Below are 19,262 nucleotides of genomic sequence, written 5' to 3' on the forward strand. Positions count from 1 at the left end.
AATTAGTTGTGCGGTTAGCGTTCCTCGGCTGTGGTTTTGTATTCTCTCAGCGAAATGACACACACCGAACGGAAGTCTCCATTACTCCATGGGCAGCTGGGAATCCAATGGGCTATGTGTGCATGACTTAACAAAAGTCTTTAGTGTCAGTAAGCCATGGGAGAAAGGACAAGTGACAGCCTTTGCAACCACCTTACCTTTGGCCTAGAATGTGATTAGATGTGATTCAAGGGTTATACAGTACATTACCTAGCCAATCTTCAGCCATTTCCATTCTGCGCTGCAGTAGTAGACTCATGCTCGGGCCAGATCCATCAAGACATGACTATGGACTGTCTGTCGAGTCATTTATTTTTTTTAAAACAACACAAAAAAACAACACAACCAAAGAGTGTATTTAACACCTGCCTGTGGCTAGCCTGGCTAAAAGATATTCATGACTGGTTCCTGAAATGTGTATAACATCAAAGGTCAGTGTTCTTATTGGCTTGCAGCGGTGGTACATATTGCCTCCACAATGGCGATCCAGGCCACTTATTTTGTCTCCGGAATAGAAAAGCTTTTTAGCAGCAGGATGTATCAATGCTACATTGTGCAGTAAATAACAAAGCCACTCAAAACATGACAATTTGCCTTATTCAATGCCATGTTTAAATAAACAATAACAGCGAAAATACCTTACTGGGGAATGATTTCCTGTGTTTGTGACCGTAGCTTTTGTCCTACCCTCACAAATTGCACAATTTCTATAATTACATGCCTTTGATGCCCTGTGAGCAGTCATTGAGACTTCATGCTAATTTGGGGAAAGATAAGCTCTGTTTTTCCCAGAACTTTGCAATGAAAATGAACACATCTGCTGTTTCTGTCTGGGATCTTCTCTAAGGTACCTCCCCTGAGGTAAAATGAAAAACAACAGAAAAACATGCTGGAGACGTCACGTGACTGATAAGCTAATGTGACAAAATGTGTTTCAAAACAAAAACCCTAACTACGATACAGTACTCCCTGCAGACCTAAAATCTTTTCTTCCCGTTTTCAAACTAGGCCCGTCGGAAAAACAATTCGGGAGTGGCTCTAATAACATGCTTTAGCAAAAGAACGCATGTGTGAACGTAATGAGTGAAGACAAGTTACAGTGTATTGCCGCAAGTCTAAACTCATATCACTTCTGCAACAGATGCGACAGTCTCCACTGATTGTGACACGTTCCCATTCCCAGTTTGGGATATTGTATTGCCAGTACGTGATACAGTTAAAGAAAGCAGCACACCCTCTTCGCTCTCGTTCTGGGCAGACATAATAATAGTGTACTGTACATCTTATTCTACAGTGAAAGTAGGTCACCATTAAAGCCTCATGGAACACATGCAGCTATCTTTACTGTACTCCCTACTGGCCTCAAATACCGTACCCCAGACCAAAAAAAATAAGAAAGATTATAGCTTTATAGCACGATTCATGAGCATGATATTTTGGCAGAAGAAACTTGTCAGGTGAAAGCACCAGGGTATACTTCTGCTGAGAAGGAGCCCCAGCGCTCTGAATTTCCAGCATGGCTCAAATTGGTGGCTTGCATTCATAATTGTGACATTCACACACACTTCCCCCATTTCTCATGCAAAATTCAGGCTATGAGGCTGAGGTGGTGTTTTCATACTTTTCCATCAAATTTTCACGGGGTCATAATCAGGTTCCTCAATGCACTGAGAGAGTTAGGACTGAAGTAATGCCCACATCCTTGCTAGATTTAACACAGAGATGACACATGGAATAGATGATTGTTTAATGGAGAATACGTTGGAAAGTGTACGATACAGAGACAGAGGCCATAAACCCTATTCCAAAACGTTGAAGTAAACAGATTTACATGTTTGTGTCATTATTGTTGCCATCTGTAATAAGACCAGGCCAATTGTATTCACCCAATGATTGTGGGATGACCTTTATGAACTTGTCATGGAAGCCAGATTTTATTCTCAGAATGTCTTTTTTTTTCATCTTGAAGAGAAAATGATCACACTAATTTGTTCCAGATTCAATGAATAATACGACTGAAAATGAATGAATGAAAAAAAAATAAAGAAATTATTGAATTATTCTAAGAAAGATATGTAATTGATATCTAGTGTCTCACATGAGATTCCCTTTGAATTACTGTAGCCACAATGACAAGAGAAACTGGACAAAGATTATTTATGACTGACCACTTGAAATGATACATTTTTGGTAAGATCTTTACATTTTTGCACCCAGTGAGAGCTGTTTAGTGGACTGAAAATGCTTTGTGAAGGGCTTGGCTGCTTCCAGACTGCTGTCTATTCTCACTGTAAATAAAGTATGAAAATGATGTGTTCACACTGTGTGTGTGATTGTGCGTGTGTGCGCGCGCGTGTGTGTGTGTGTGTACATGTGTACGTGTGTGACTAGCACGTCAAGAGAACAGCACTCAGCTATTTCAATTTATAGTCGCATAAACTGATGGATATTGCATATCGTTGAGTGGTAAACTATTGTATTTGTGCGAAGCAGGGTGCAAATAAATTCATGACTAATTTCACAACCCTTCAACAGGTATGTGAAGACTGGCTGATTTTATTCACAAGTGCGTAGGCCTATCTGGTATTTATTTAAAAGTGAATGGGTTCATATATCTAGTTGATGCGTGTATGTTTGTGTGTGTGCACCAGAATTCTTATTTTCCATTATACAAAGAATATAATTCCAGTAAAGGGTGTCTGTGATAGAGAATACAGAAAAAACAATATTGTTTGCCTGCCTCCACTGCATTGCACTTGAGCTGGTATAATTGGACTTGTTTTGTTTCCACTCAGACAGACAGCCTCATCAGAGTCCTTACTGGTTAGACTGAAGTCCCAAGTGATGTGACAGACTTGTGTGTTTATCTCGGGTCCACAATGCTACCTTCCCTGGATGGATGATGCAACAACAGCGGAGACTGGAGAATATATATATTAAACCATAAAGCTACTGTACAGGGTGGGGGGGGGGTAAAAACAGAACAGAATGTTCAACCAAACAGGCAATTGACTAAAGTTTCAAGCAGGTATTGACTATGTGCATAGCATTTCTGTTCTCAACAGTGAATATTTTGCAGTGGTACTCTACATGGCTATAGGACATATTGATGAGGAAAGCACATAGACGCGGTGGTGGAGTTACTGTAACAGTGGATAAAAACAATTTAATTCAATTTTTTTTTACCAAGACACCAACTGTATTATGTAAAGTATCAGTGTGTGGTAGTACTGCATAGTTACTACATCACCACTTTGAATTGGCTTGCATCAGTCAAAGTTCCATGACAACTGATAGGCAGTCAGGCAGGGGGGGGGGGGGGACTACCATCCATGAGTCATGGTGACTTGCTCTTCACAAAGATGGCCTCTGCTGTCACAGTCATTATGAGACTTAATAAACGTTGACATGATCTTAGTAGAGTGCAGTTTAAATTAAACGTCACATCTTTAAAGTGATGATTAACAGGGAGAGCCAGAGCCGTTATTCTGGAACAGGTGCACACGCCCTTTGGGAGACAGGAACTGTAAACCTACGCCATACAGCACATCCTGCCAGTGCCCCTGCCTCTGCCCCTGCCTCTGAGCTGTTCTGCCGGGAGCAGCACTGATCAATCCTCCCTCCCAGCCACTCAATTAGCATCACAGACTCATTAAAAATACTGGAGCCTGTCAGAAAAACAGAAGAAAAAATACCATGGATCTGCAGTTTCACCTGCGCTGTTTTCTCCGGGTGTGAGATTGACAATTGCATTAATCATTCATTTTCGCCCGGGTTGTTTAATTGTACCAGCCTTTCAGAAAAGCACCTTTGAAACTGTGAACCCACACACATGTGGTGAATCATTGTGGGGAGGAAATAAAGAGGGGCACGGGGCTAACCCGACTGATTTCCTAGATTGCATGAATAAAACATTTATTGATATACATATCAAAAGCAAGTGTTGACAAAACAAAACCAAAGTGGAGAAAGAAGGAAGCAAAGCAAAAAGGAGGAGAAGGAGAGCGAGGAGCTCCTGGCATCTGGTCTGAATCCCTAACATCACCAATTAGCAGGGGCTTGGCTGTGTGACCGTCTGGGGAGCGCCTCCTCCTTCATCCTACCACACAAAGAATAATTGCTTCTCCAGAGGAGGAGCAGGTGAGTGCACCTGGAGAGGCAGGCAGGCGGGCACGCTCCCCGTTACTAAGACACCGTGTTAGATTTCATCGACAGGAGTTGAGCTCTCACTAATACTGTCATCAACGAGATACCCTGGCTAATGAATCCTTTAATGGAGTAGAACCGTAGTCATGTTTGAGGAGGAACATTGACGAGTCAGTCAGCGTGGAAGGGCATATTACCTTTCCCTCTGTAAGGAGGAGGAAGTCTAGAAAACAGAAAAATAAGCTAATGTGTTTTTGTTGAATGGTTCAGTATATATCTTTTACAATATGAAAGGAGAGTTGGCTATATTTCATCAAAAAAGAGAGCTGCCTATATTCCCCCTGATATAGTATATATAACATTACTGGTCAGGGGTTGACTCTAGTCCATCTCACATGCTAATTTAATCCTAATAAACACATTGTAATTGAAGCAGGCACAGCAGGGACAGCTGTGCTGGTTAGGAGGTCCATCCGGACTGAGATCCAGGGGCCATTGGCCACAAAGTCTACCCAGCAGCAGTACCTCTCAGCTGGCCTGGCCTGACACCAGGGGGTAGGTTGCTACAGAGGGGGGTAGGACACTCCACCCAGTGGAATGACAGAGGTCGATGTTAAGCCTTCCGTTGTCAAACTGCCTGGAGAGAACGCCTTTCCACTGGAACTTTAACATCCAACCAGACCATCTGACATGCATGGCAGTCCAGGCACAAGCACAACTAGCTACATCCTTCACGGCCAGTGGATAAGAGCAGAGAGAGGCACTGTATGAATATCACCCTGGCTAAAACAAAATGACAGTACCAAGTCCACCGTTTAATTGAACAGCATATATATCTGTATATTAGCCTTGCTATACACATCAGTCTGAGCCGTCACAGATGCTTCCATCGCAGATTTAAAATGAACAAGGACGAGACAGTAGTAGACAATTGAAAACATAATGCATGTCATGTGCAAATAGCATTAGCAACCCAGTGAATGTTTTTATTGAGCTGCAGATGGCATCATGCATATTTATGCAAACTCACTGAGCCCAGGTGATGGCTTTGACTTATCCTACATGTCTGACTAACATTTAATCAATCAGAGATGCTCCTGAAAATGGTAAATCCCAGGACCACACACCTTATCAAACTCTATATGCTAAACAGAAAGACCAACCCTACAATAACCAACAACAACAGATATTATTCCACAGGACTAAATTACTCCCGTTTGTTTTTGAAAACTCAGTTTCCCCTAGATGTGCTTTTCCTGATCTAGAAAACCTTGGCCCAAAGAGCTGTATATTTAGTGCAGATTGTGTCCTCATTGCTGTGCCTTGGGGTCAGTCTAATCCAATGCAAATGACATCCACTGATTGCCTTCTCAGAGTTTATGACACCGAGGTTTATACAGAAATGGAAAGTTGAGCATAGTTTCAGGCTTTGTAGTCTACATACTTCAAGGGTGTAATATCTAGGGTTGCAAAGCCACCTGTAATTTATTTCAGTTACCGGAATCTTCTATGGTAACTTTGGCTATTTATACTTAAAAAATTTTTTTTTTTAATGTATTCATATATAGCATATATTTTATGTGTGTGTCCATATTGTCCACAGTGGATAAACCATATGGTTCAAGAGAAAATACACTAATTAATGAAAAAAGCACCTGATCAACAATGGCACATTTTCAATTATCTCTGCAACTCTTCAAACGATTTACTTTTTTTCATAACTGCCACCAGTTTGGTGCCAAAACATTTATGACAAAGATGTATTGACATAGTCAAATAAATAAAACGGTGTCAAAAAAAAATGATAAAGGATAGTTAATGCTGAAACCCTCATATGAAACAGCGACCGTATTCACTAAGTTGATGGTTTATATTTAGGAGAATGTTTTACAGCTTTGTCATTCAAATGTACTTTTTAAAATCATCTTGTTGAATTATTTCATACATTTTACATGTGATAAGGCCACACAGAGGGCCCGAGATAATTACAGACACCTGTGATAATCTGAAGTACCCAAAAGGGCCACTAGATGTTTTGTGATAAATTACATATAATCCTTGAAAGTTACCAAACTTCTGGTAGATTACTGGAACGTTTCCAGTAACATACCCTCCCTTTGCAACCCTAGTAATGCCATAACACAGGAATAACAACATAATAATTGTGATGATAGTGTAAAATAATTGCATAATATTGCATAAAAAGTATATTATGCCTATAATTGCTACCACAATGGTCCCCAAATTTATGTGGATTAAGCTGTAAACTGCAATCCTCTTTCTTTAATGATTGCTGTTCATTAAAGTGTTTTCCACTTCTCCAACATGGAACTTCCCAATTCCACTGTGCCTGTAGAGCTACAACTACCTCCAGAACTTTGTTTAACATGCACCCATAGGCACTTAGTCCCAGGTGTTTCTGGAATATCTGCACAGCTGGAGGTAAGTACATCTTTTTTTTTGACAATGGGAGTCAAGACATTCATTCAAAATAACTTCTGTTTTGTTTTTTTTTAGTTGGGAGAGAAATCTTTACATGTTCCAAGGCGGACTGAGGTACGACATTTCAGAAACCTCCCTATCCCACCATGTCCCACCTGCCATACAATATTCAGGGCTGCCTTTGACCGCCCAAGACCGTCTGGTGGCAATGCTGAAAAGCAATAGCTGTTTGAACCCCGCCTCCTCCCCAAACTAATCTGATGCCCAATAGCAGGTGACAGAAAATGAATTTGCAGAGCTTTCCTCAGCATGAATACAAAAAAGGCCCAGAAGGAGTCCAGCATAGAGGAGAATCTACTTTGTGAATTCTTCCAGTATCCATTCAACACAGATTCATATTCCAAGCCTCACATATTACAGCCACTCCCAGCCTATCACTCAGATGACACTCCTCCAAACTAGGGCTGGCAATTACCTGGGACTTCACCATCCGATATTAAAACAACACGATCTGATATGAATAGCGATTCTCACGATTCTATGTGTTGCGATTCGATGTTTCAAACATATTGCTCACCATATATCTGCTGCAGAGGGACCAGAAAGAACCATGAGAAAACATGTTTTCATCAGTCATGTAAACAAAAGTGCTGAAAACAAATTGGCTCCCTGTTTAAATAGAAGGTGGAGAACAAGCTATGAAGGACAAATACTGGAGTTTTGGTGCAGGTACAGCCGACTAGTGCAAAACATATTCCGATACTCTCCCAATTTTATTTTACTATATTCCCTGTCTTAGGTCAGTTAGGATCACCATTTTATTTTAAGAATGTGAAATGTCAGAATAATAGTAGAGAGAATGATTTATTTCAGCTTTTATTTCTTTCATCACATTCCCAATGGGTCAGAAGTTTACATACACTCAATTAGTATTTGGTAGCAAATAGCCTTTAAATTGTTAAACTTGGGTCAAACGTTTTGGATAAGCCTTCCACAAGCTTCCCACAATAAGTTGGGTGAATTTTGGCCTAATCCTCCTGACAGAGCTGGTGTAACTGAATCATTTTTGTAGGCCTCCTTGCTCGCACACGCTTTTTCAGTTCTGCACACACATTTTCTACGGGATTGAGGTCAGGCCTTTGTGATGGCCACTCCAATACCTTGACTTTGTTGTCCTTAAGCCATTTGGCCACAACTTTGGAAGTATGCTTGGGGTCATTGTCCATTTGGAAGACCCATTTGCGATCAAGCTTTAACTGATGTCTTGAGATGTTGCTTCAATATATCCATATAATTGTCCTGCCTCATGATGCCATCTATTTTGTGTAGTGCACCAGTCCCTCCTGCAGCAAAGCACCCCCAAAACATGATGCTGCCACCCCCATGTTTCATGGTTGGGATGGTGTTCTTAGGCTTGAAGCCTCCCACATTTGCCTCCAAATACAGTATAACGATGGTCGTTATGGCCAAACAGTTCTATTTTTGTTTCATCAGACCAGAGGACACTTCTCCATGTGTGTGGTTGCAAACTGTAGTCTGGCTTTCTTATGGCGGTTTTGGAGCAGTGGCTTCTTCCTATGCTGATATAGGACTCGTTTTACTGTGGATTTAGATACTTTTGTACCTGTTTCCTCCAGCATCTTCACAAGGTCCTTTGCTGTTGTTCTGGGATTGATTGGCACTTTTCGTACCAAAGTACGTTCATCTCTAAGAGACAGAACGCGTCCCCTTCCTGAGCGGTATGACGGCTGAGTGGTCCCGTGGTGTTTATACTTGCGTACTATTGTATGTACAGATGAACGTAGTACCTTCAGGCGTTTGGAAATTGCTCCCAAGGATGAACCAGACTTGTGGAGGTCCACAAAAAAAAAATTGAGCTGATTTCTATTGATTTTCCTATGATGTCAAGTAAAGAGGCACTGAGTTTGAAGGAAGGCCTAGAAATACATCCACAGGTACACCTCCAATTTACTCAAATGATGTCAATTAGCCTATCAGAAGCTTCTAAATGACATCATTTTCTGGAATTTTCCAAGCTGTTTAAAGGCACAGTCAACTTAGTGTATGTGCACTTCTGACCCACCAGAATTGTGATATTTCTTGTGTCATGCACAAAGTTTGTTAACAATACATTTTTGGAGGGGTTGAAAAACTAGTTTTAATGACTTCAACCTAAGTGTATGTAAACTTCCGACTTCAACTGTATATGTTGTCAAAAATAATATCCTGATATGTAACAGTATAATTTTTTCCCCCATCATTACTCCAGGCCAGTTGAATCAAGTGTCTTCTAGCAGCTGCTGGACTCTTGGGCTACTGCATAGGTGTTTGTTTAGATATCCTGTCCTCTCTTCCTCCTCCTCCTCCTCGTTTCTCCTCTGTGGAGACAACGCAAGACACGTGGTCCAGATACACTGGTGGAACAATTGGAGCAGATACACAAGCTATACAAAAAACTTCAGACGTAATGCATTTCTCCATGCTCTGGGAGCCAGAGTGGATGTCTAGGCGAGCCTCTTCGTAGAAAGGCCATGTAAAAAGACTTCATAAATGGGTTCAAGGTCAAGGAATTGAGAAAATCTGCCCATATCTTTCATGCTTCAGCTGAGCTATTAGAAAGAATGGTTCTCTCCTGCGCTGGAGTAGTTCAGTGGGACAGGGGAGTATTCATCTCCCGTAGATAGGGCACAGATATGACATGCATTTACAGACAGAATCCCTTTCAGACAAAAAAGTGAACACATTTGAAAGTAATTGCATTTGAAAACAAGTATCCCATAATTAGAGCCTCTCAGAAGACAATGTCTTATTATTCTGAAATCAGTTAATCACCATTATCAATGGAATGAAGAAAAATGCTCCAGTTAATATGTTTGATGTAATTTACGTAATTGTAATTGACTTGAGAAGACATGAATAGGATATGGATCAAATTGGATACCTGGTATTGGCAGGCAGCAGCCCTGTATTGAACGTAGCTACCACAATGCCTAGTTGGAGATGAATAGAATAAGTATTTAGGGGAGCACTGCCACAAACTACATCAAAAAATGTCAGGAGCCAAGCCATTGTCACACTCTGACGATCAACAGCCAGAGATGTTGGTGCAAAAACAGTAAAACAGCCAAGCTATCACTCATCATAATGCTGAGGTGGCAATATATTTCCATGTGTTTTCCATGAGTGACAGCGATTTCCATGTTACCAATGTGATGTATTTTGCATGGTCCATGGATATTCATATTTGCCTACTTTGATCCATCCAGTGGTCCTTCCATCTCGAGCATAGCCCTTCTCGCCTGCTCGTGGTGTAACTACAAACCACACCTTACAGCACTGTCCCTTTAAGAACTCAACCAATCCCTCCCAGTGTGAGAGGACGGAGCACTGCCGATCACCACACCACACCGAAGGCCAATTTCAGGGCCAGTTGAGAACGGCATCCCACCTCAAACTCCTTTCAGGTCTTAATAGACACGAGGATTGTTTTCTCGTCCTCTGTCTTTAGATCAATAGGATTAATAGAACAATAATGTTGCAACACGCTTTTAACTAGTCAATCATTATGAAGCGCAATGCTTTTTCCTTTGAGATTATACGATAGCTTTTAGCTGCTAGGGGGAAAAAAGTATAATTCGTTTCATGAGATTCTGACTAATATGCGAGATGCTAAGTGTTAATTACTTTAACTAGGTGTTCAAGTTGTCTGTAGACACATTGCAGACAATGCAATTTTGATAAAATAGACTGATCTGTGATAGTTCTGTTGGCACTAATATCACTCAATATAAAGTCATTCTGTAAACATTTTGGAACTGATTTATACTTTTCCAAACTGAAACCATATTTTGCTGGAGTCAAGAGCAATTCAATGAATCCTTAAATAAATGTGAATTGCTTTTGAAATATAGGTGACATACAGTATCAGTCAACAGTTTGGACACGCCCTTACTTTATTTGTACTATTTTTTACATTGTACAATAATAGTGAAGACATCAAAGCTATGAAATAACACATATGGAGTCATGTAGTAACCAAAAAAGTGTTCAAACAAATCAAAAAATATTTCATATGAGATTCTTCAAAGTAGCCACCCTTTGCATTGATGACAGCTTTGCACACCCTTGGCATTCTCTCAACCAGCTTCATGAGGTAGTCACCTTGAATGCACTTCAGTTTACAGTTGTGCCTTGTTAAAAGTTAATAATGCATTTGAGCCAATCAGTTGTGTTGTGACAAGGTAGAGGTGGTATACAGAAGATAGCCTTATTTGGTAAAAGACCAAGTCCATATTATGGCAAGAACAGCTCAAATAAGCAACGAGAAACGAAAGTCCATCATTACTTTAAGATATGTTGGTCAGTCAATGCAGAAAATTTCAAGAACTATGAAAGTTTCTTCAAGTGCAGTCGCAAAAACCCTCAAGCACTATGATGAAACTTGCACTCATGAGGACCGCCACATGAAAGGAAGACCCAGAGTTACCTCTGCTGCAGAGGATCAGTTCATTAGAGTTAACTGCACCTTAGATTGCAGCCCAAATAAATGCTTCACAGAGTTCAAGTAACAGACACATCTCAACATCAACTGTTCAGAGGAAACTGTGTGAATCAGGCCTTGCTGCAAATAAACCACTACTAAAGGACACCAAGGAGAAGAAGAGACTTGCTCGGGCCAAGAAACATGAGCAATGGACATTAGACCGGTGGAAATCTGTCCTTTGGTCTGATGAGTCAAATTTGAGATTTTTGGTTCTAACCGCTGTCTTTGTGAGAAACAAAGTAGGTGAACGGATGATCTCCACATGTGTGGTTCCCACCGTGAAGCATGGAGGAGGAGGTGTGATGGTGCTTTGCTGGTGACACTGTCATTGATTTATTTAGATTTCAAGGCACACTTAAGCAGCATGGCTACTACAGCATTCTGTAGCGATACGCCATCCCATTTGGTTTGCGCTTAGTGGGACTATCATCTGCTTTTCAACAGGATAATGACCCAACACACCTGGGGGCGGCAGGGTAGAATAGTGGTTAGAGCGTTGGACTAGTAACCAAAAGGTTGCAAGTTCATATCCCCAAGCTGACAAGGAACAAATATGTCGTTCTGCCCCTGAACAGGCAGTTAACCCACTGTTCCTAGGCCGTCATTAAAAATAAGAATTTGTTCTTAACTGACTTGCCTAGTTAAATAAAGGTAAAATAAAACCTCCAAGCTGTGCAAGGGTTATTTGACCAAGAAGGAGAGTGATGGAGTGCTGCATCAGATGACAGTCTCCACAATCACCTGACCTCAAACCAATTTAGATGGTTTGGGATGAGTTAGACCGCAGTGTGAAGGAAAAGCAGCCAACAAGTGCTCAGCATTCCAGGTGAAGCTGGTTGAGAGAATGCCAAGAGTGTGCAAAGCTGTCATCAAGGCAAAGGGTGGTTACTTTGAATAATATAAAATATATTTTGATTTGTTTAACACTTTTTTGCTAACTACATGATTCCATATGTGTTATTTCATAGTTCTTATGTCTTCACTATTACTCTACAATGTATACAATAGTAAAAAATACAGAAAAACCCTTGAATGAGTAGGTGTGCCCAAACTATTGACCGGTACTGTATAATCAAATTAAGATTTCTATTAGCGATATATATTGAGAACAATTTCGTCCAATGGGCTATGAAGTGCCTGCTGTGTGGACCTTAATGCAAGGGGAAGATAAAGGCCGTAACATGACACCATTATGCCCACCCCAAGAAATCGTGTGTATTCATAAAAGTGTACAGCGTTGGATAAGGAGAGCAAACTGAGCAAGCTATTTACTATATTAGCATACTTATTCACAACAGCAGCAGTAGGTCGGTGACACAGCACTCTTACATGAACATGAAATGAAACAGAGGACAAAAATTGTTTCATGAAAATTGGCTTTGTCTACATGCCACCTACTGGGTTTGCTTTACAGGCCTTGAATAACTTGGCCATCAACTGACTGCTGTGGAATCCTGCTGTTTCATTTTTCGCCTGAAAACATTGAGTATTACCCATGAAAGAAAAATGTGTTGAAATTGATCAATACGACAAGATGATACAAAACCTGCATTGTAAAGTGACTTTGCAAAAATCATATTCATGTGTTTGCAGTATGCTATGGCTCGTATTGGACATTTCCTGTGGAGGTTTAGATATAACACATGTTGTACTCTGCATGGCCTCTCCTGAAACACGTTTGTCCTACGCTGCTGTACAGTACAATACAGTAAACACCAGGATGTCCAGAGCAGCTGGTGTGAAAACGGACTTTCCTCTTTGTCCTTCTGTTTCATGTCTATGGATCTCTCGTGTTCTGTCCTTCAAGATCTTGAAAATAACTCAGCCCCTATTGAAATCCCAGAGAAAAGGTGAACTGAGGAGGAATCCATGAAAGGATGTCGTACAACCTTGATTCAGTAACATGCCTTTTAGGATGCGCACATGTATTTTAGTGGCTTCTTTAGACAGACTCTATACCTATAGGCACAGCTCAGAAAGCATAAGAGAGAAAGCAAAGCTGATGCGACATCCTCATTCGGAGAAGTGCTCTGGAACATAAAGGCATCCTGAAAGTACATTCACCGTTTTGTTCAATGTTCTTTTCCGGGTTCTAACAACAACAGGTGGACTTTCACAGAGACAGAACAACTACAGTAATGTCTCTGGAGCTGTGAAGGTCATCTCGCTAAGAAAACGATGCGAAACGATTCACCGTTTAGCCATCGAGAACTCCTTTGTGCGCACAATGTCTCTTTCATGTCCTTTTTCACTTACACAGCAATGTGGCCTTTAAAGACATTTGAGCCCACATGGAGTAAGACACTTTTATTCTCCACGAGCACAGCAAGCAGCTTAGGCGTGGAAATCAAATGGTTCTGGGACAGGCGGCAAAACGTTAAGCCATCAGGGCCGAGTTCATTCTGTAAGTACCATCAGTGCTGCTTAGCGTAACTGTGCTAATATGCTAATAATGTTTTATATAATACAAATGCATGTAGCTTAAGTAAAGGCTAAATTAAGTAAAGGCATGGGCCGTCATCATGGTGGAGTAAGCAGGAATAAAAGGCAGGGTATCAGGATTCTGAGCGTGTCCTGGGGAAGAGTGTGGCGCTGCGCTGGGGTAATCAGATGCTAACAGTGAGGGTGAGAGTGACGCGCAAGGCAGCACAGTGCAGGCAGGGGAAACAGGAGGCAGCCCTGTTGAGGCACACTAGCAGAACAAAGGAACACGCCTAGCAGGGGACAGAGATCATTACGGCCCCCTCAACACATTCGGTACAGTCTGACTGTGAATCCTTGCCTTTTCAGGGGTAACCTTCCCTTTCACTGGCGTTCGCCAGGTTGCTTGACCTTTTCGGTCAGTTTCACAAAGCTGCATTCAGACAGCTAGTGCACGTCATGAAAGACGAGTGTCTTACAGTACATGGCAAACTGGGATCACACCTTTCAAAGATAATAAATGACTAGAACCTGCTCCCAGATGTAACATGGATAAAAGGTTGTGTGTATCACTGAAGACATAATGATACTTATTAGCCTACATTTTTATTATTTGCCCACATCTGTCTTGTAATTTTCAACAGCAGGTAAAGGACTCTTTTTGGTGGCATACTTAGGATAGTTTATGTATTGGTCCTTAAAGAGAAACAGATCGAGTGCAAAATCATTTCTGGCCATAGAGGTAGCGGCTCTTCTAGCTTTACTATATGAGTACTGTGGCAACAAACTGTGTTTATCAGATGCTGGTCAATCAGCCAGTGCCAACTGCATGCTGAGTGAATGCCAAAGTCTGATTTGAATGACACATAAGAACAAAAGACAAGTATGAAGTCTACAGACTCCTTTACAATCAAATTCAAACTCCCAATCATGAGAATAAGAAAGGCTTGCAGTCTCAAAACTGTCTTGTGTTGGATTGGGAGGGTGAACTAGTGCCAGAGTCTAGTGCTTCATCAGTAGAGCCTTTTTAAAATCTTGACTAGGATAATGCCTCTTGATTAAAGACTGAGAAATCCAACTGATGTTCTCCGTTGACCCCCACCAATTAGTAAGCAAGAGAAATTAAAATCCTCCATCAAAATGTGATCAATGCAGGAGAGCCCTGTGGGGAACAACTGACACCCATTGTATAATGAAGCTATAATTCAGCTTTACTGTACATGAATGACGGATACTCCGAAACGCACAATAAGGATTTCTGTGTGATTCATATCCCCCTGTTCCCCTGCTATACTGTATAGAAATAAGAGTGTATGCCTTAATGTTTCTTTCACGGCGGCACTAAAGGCAGATAGGGAGAACAGGAGCACTCTCCATGAGTCTCTATTTCCCCCTGAAAGATTTTCAATGGCACTGTGGACATTGATGACGGTTCAAGGGGGATATTATAATACCTCTTCTGATTACTGTATTAGGTTTGATGTAGGGATGAACTAAATTAGCAAAAACACACTTCCATTATGGATCAGCATGGATGAAAGCAGGGGTTCTTTCATGTTCATCGTATCTGTAATCTTCACAAGAACAAACATTTACTAACCAATGTATTTCACACAGAGTGTGCTATAACCGCAAGGGCATATTCTACACACTACTTCACTTAGGTCAGTAGTAGAGATGTAGATTCACCTCGGGTCCCGATTCAAATGTTTAAGATACAAGTGCATAAGGTCCGTGGACCGCAAACTGATCCAAATGCTCATATTAAATTCTTTTGACTTTACAGAAATATGAAATAGCTCTCACAACTGATGTGTCCACTCCTTCAGCATTGAACTGCATGTAACTGTGTTGATAGTCATTGACCTACAAGTCATTTTGCATGCAGAACAACCCCAGGCAATATCAGAAGCCTGGTCAAACCGCGCACTGTGCCCAGCTTCATGCACTGATCAACGCGAGGTAAGTGGCCTGTTCCTGATCTTGCACATCTGTGCAGCACCTTCAGCATTTAAATGCTAAAATGTTTTGTGTGCTAAAATTATAAGAGCAGCAATAAAATAACAATAACGAGGCTATATACAGGGAGTACCGATGCCGAGTCAATTTGCGGGGGTCAAGGATAATCGAGGTAATTGAGGTAATATGTACAGTATCAGTCAAAAGTGTGGACACACCTACTCATTCAATTTCTTTTTTCTTTTTTACTATTTCCTACATTGAAGAATAATAGTGAAGGCATCAGCATTAGGAAATACAGTATATGGAATCGTGTAGTAACCAAAAAAGTGTTAAACAAATCCAAATATGTTTTATATTTGAGATTCTTCAAATAGCCACCCATTGCCTTGATGACAGCTTTGCACACTCTTGGAATTCTCTCAACCAGCTTAATGAGATATGAGATAATCACCTGGAATGCATTTCAATTAACATGTGTGTCTTTGTTAAAACTTAATTTGTGGAATTTCTTTCCTTCTTAATGCATTTGAGCCACTCAGTTGTGTTGGTACAGTGCCTTGCAAAAGTATTCATCCCCCTTGGCGTTTTTCCTATTTTGTTGCATTACAACCTGTAATTTAAATGTATTTTTATTTGGATTTCATGTAATGGACATACACAAAATAGTCACACTTGGTGAACTGAAATGAAAAAAATAACTTGTTTAAATTTAATTAAAAAAATTTACGGAAAAGTGGTGCGTGCATATGTATTCACCCCGTTTGCTATGAAGCCTCTAAATAAGATCTGGTGCAACCGCAATTAAATTCAGAAGTCACATAATTAGTTAAATAAAGTCCACCTGTGTGTCACATGATCTAACAATCTCAGTATATATACACCTGTTCTGAAAAGCCCCCAAGTCTGCAACAACACTAAGCAAGGGGCACCACCAAGCAAGCAACATCATGCAGACCAAGGAGCTCTCCAAACAGGTCAGTGACAAAGTTGTGGAGAAGTACAGATCAGGGTTTTGGTTTAAAAAAATACTTTGAACATCCCACACAGCACCATTAAAACCATTATTAAACATGGAAAGAATATGGCACCACAACAAACCTGCCAAGAGAGGGCCACCCACCAAAAATCATGGACCAGGCAAGGAGGGCATTAATCAGAGAGTCAACAAAGAGACCAAAGGTAACCCTGAAGGAGCTGCAAAGCTCCACAGCGGAGATTGAAATATCTGTCCATAGGACCACTTTAAATCGTACACTCCACAGAGCTGGGCTTTACGGAAGAGTGGCTAGAAAAAAGCAATTTCTTAAAGAAGAAAAAAAATGAGCAAACACATTTGGTGTTCGGCAAAAGGCATGTGGGAGACTCTCCAAACATATGGAAGAAGATACTCTGGTCAGATGAGACTAAAATTTATGTTTTTGTCTATCAAGGAAAACTCTGTCTGGAGTTTTCCTTGATGGACCTCTCATCACCCCGAGAATAACATATCATCCACAGTGAAGCAAGGTGGTGGCAGCATCATGCTGTGGGGATGTTTTGGGAAACTGGGAAACTGGTCAGAATTGAAGGAATGAGGGATGATGCTAAATAGAGGGAAATTCTTGAGGGAAACCTGTTTCAGTCTTCCAGAGATTTGAGACTGAGATGGAGGATAACCAAACAGCAGGACAATGACCCTAAGCAAACTGCTAAACCAACACTTTAGTGGTTTAAGGGGAAACATTTAAATGTCTTGGTATGGCCTTGTCAAAGCCCAGACCTCAATCCAATTGAGAATCTGTGGTATGACTTAAAGATTGCTGTGCACCAGCGGAACCCATCCAACTTGAAGGAGCTAGAGCAGTTTTGCCTTAAATAATGGGCAAAAATCCCAGTGGCTAGATGTGCCAAGCTTATAGAGACATACCCCAAGAGACTTGCAGCTGCAATTGCTGCAAAAGGTGGCTCTACAAAGTATTCATTTTGGGGGGGTGAATAGTTATGCACGCTCAAGTTGTCTGTTTCTTTATCTTATTTCTTGTTTGTTTCACAATAAAAAATATTTTGCATCTTCAAAGTGGTACGCATATTGTGAAAATCAAATGATACAAACCCCCCAAAAAGTCCAGGGTATAAGGCAAAAACATTGAAAAAATGCCAAGGGGGGTGAATACTTTCGCAAGCCACTGTATACAGAAGACAGCCCTATTTGGTCAAATACAAGAATTATTGCAAGAACAGCTCAAATAAACAAAGAGAAACGACAGTTCACCATTACTTTAAAACATGAACATTTCAAGAACTTTGTGCAGTTGCAAAAACCATCAAGCGCTACGATGTAACTGGTTCTCATGAGGACCGTCACAGGAAAGGAAGACCCAGACTTACCTCTGCTGCAGAGGATACGTTTATTAGAGTTATAAGCCTCAGAAATTGCAGCCCAAATAAATGCTTCACAGAGTTCAAGTAACAGACACATCTCAACATCAACTGTTCAGAGGAGACTACGTGAATCAGGCCTTCATGGTCTAATTGCTGCAAAGAAACCACTAGTAAAGGACACAAATAATAAGAAGAGACTTGCTTGGGCCTAGTCTCTTCTTGAGACTTGGCCCAAGCAATGGAGCAATGGACATTAGAGCGGTGGAAATCTGTCCTTTGGTCTGATGAGTCAACATTTGAGATTTTTGGTTCCAACTGCCGTGTCTTTATGAGACGCAGGGTAGGTGAACGGATGATCTCTGCATGTGTGGTTCCCACCGTGAAACATTGAGGTGTGATGGTGTGGGGGTACTTTGCTGGTGACACTGTCTGTGATTTATTTAGAATTCAAGGCACATTTAACCAGCATGCCTACCACAGCAATCTGCAGCGATATGCCATCCCGTCTGGTTTGCGCTTAGTGGGATTATCATTTGTTTTTCAACAGAACATTGACCCAACAAACCTCCAGGCTGTGTAAGGGCTATTTGAGAAGAAGGAGAGTGATGGAGTGCTGCATCAGATGACCTGGCCTCCACAACCACTCGACCTCAACCCAATTGAGATGGTTTGGGATGAGTTGGACCGCAGAGTGAAGGAAAAGCAGCCAACAAGCGCTCAGTATATGTGGGAACTCCTTCAAGACTTTTGGAAAAGCATTCCAGGTGAAGCTGGTTGAGAGAATGCCAAGATTGTGCAAAGCTGTCATCAAGGGGGAATGTTGGCTACTTTGAAGAATCTCTAATATATAATACACTTATTTGGTTACTACATTATTCAATATGTGTTATATAAAAGTTTTGATGTCATCACTATTATTCTACAATGTAGAAGATTATGTCTTTTTTTAAGCATACAACTTAGCTCAGTATTTGAATGATGTATTTTAGATAGTCATTATTGCTCATCTTCATGAAGAGTGTTAATAATTTTAGACCCCACTGTACACACACACACACACACACACACACACACACACACACACACACACACACACACACACACACACACACACACACACACACACACACACACACACACACACAGAAGTCAGGTCAGACTAATCCAGCTCATGAGCTCTCCATCAGCAGCAGATTATGATTTAGAATGATAAATTCATGTGTTTATGCAACATGTTAGTGCATCGAATCGTATCACAGAGGAAGAAATCGCATCGATTCTTTCTCTAATCACAGTGAATCACACTGAATCGTTTCAAACTAAAACGTACCGTTCCTGTATCGTATCG

General features: G+C 41.0%; 1 protein-coding gene across 2 annotated transcripts in view; it reads right to left on the reverse strand.

Moving 5' to 3' along the window:
- The window catches only part of LOC139413340 (contactin-4-like), a 164,236-nt gene that overhangs the window by 118,830 nt on the left and 26,144 nt on the right, over positions 1-19,262 (reverse strand). The gene's annotated exons all lie outside the window — the stretch shown is intronic.

The sequence above is a fragment of the Oncorhynchus clarkii genome, chromosome 7, assembly GCF_045791955.1.
Source record: "Oncorhynchus clarkii lewisi isolate Uvic-CL-2024 chromosome 7, UVic_Ocla_1.0, whole genome shotgun sequence".
Lineage (NCBI taxonomy): Eukaryota > Metazoa > Chordata > Actinopteri > Salmoniformes > Salmonidae > Oncorhynchus > Oncorhynchus clarkii.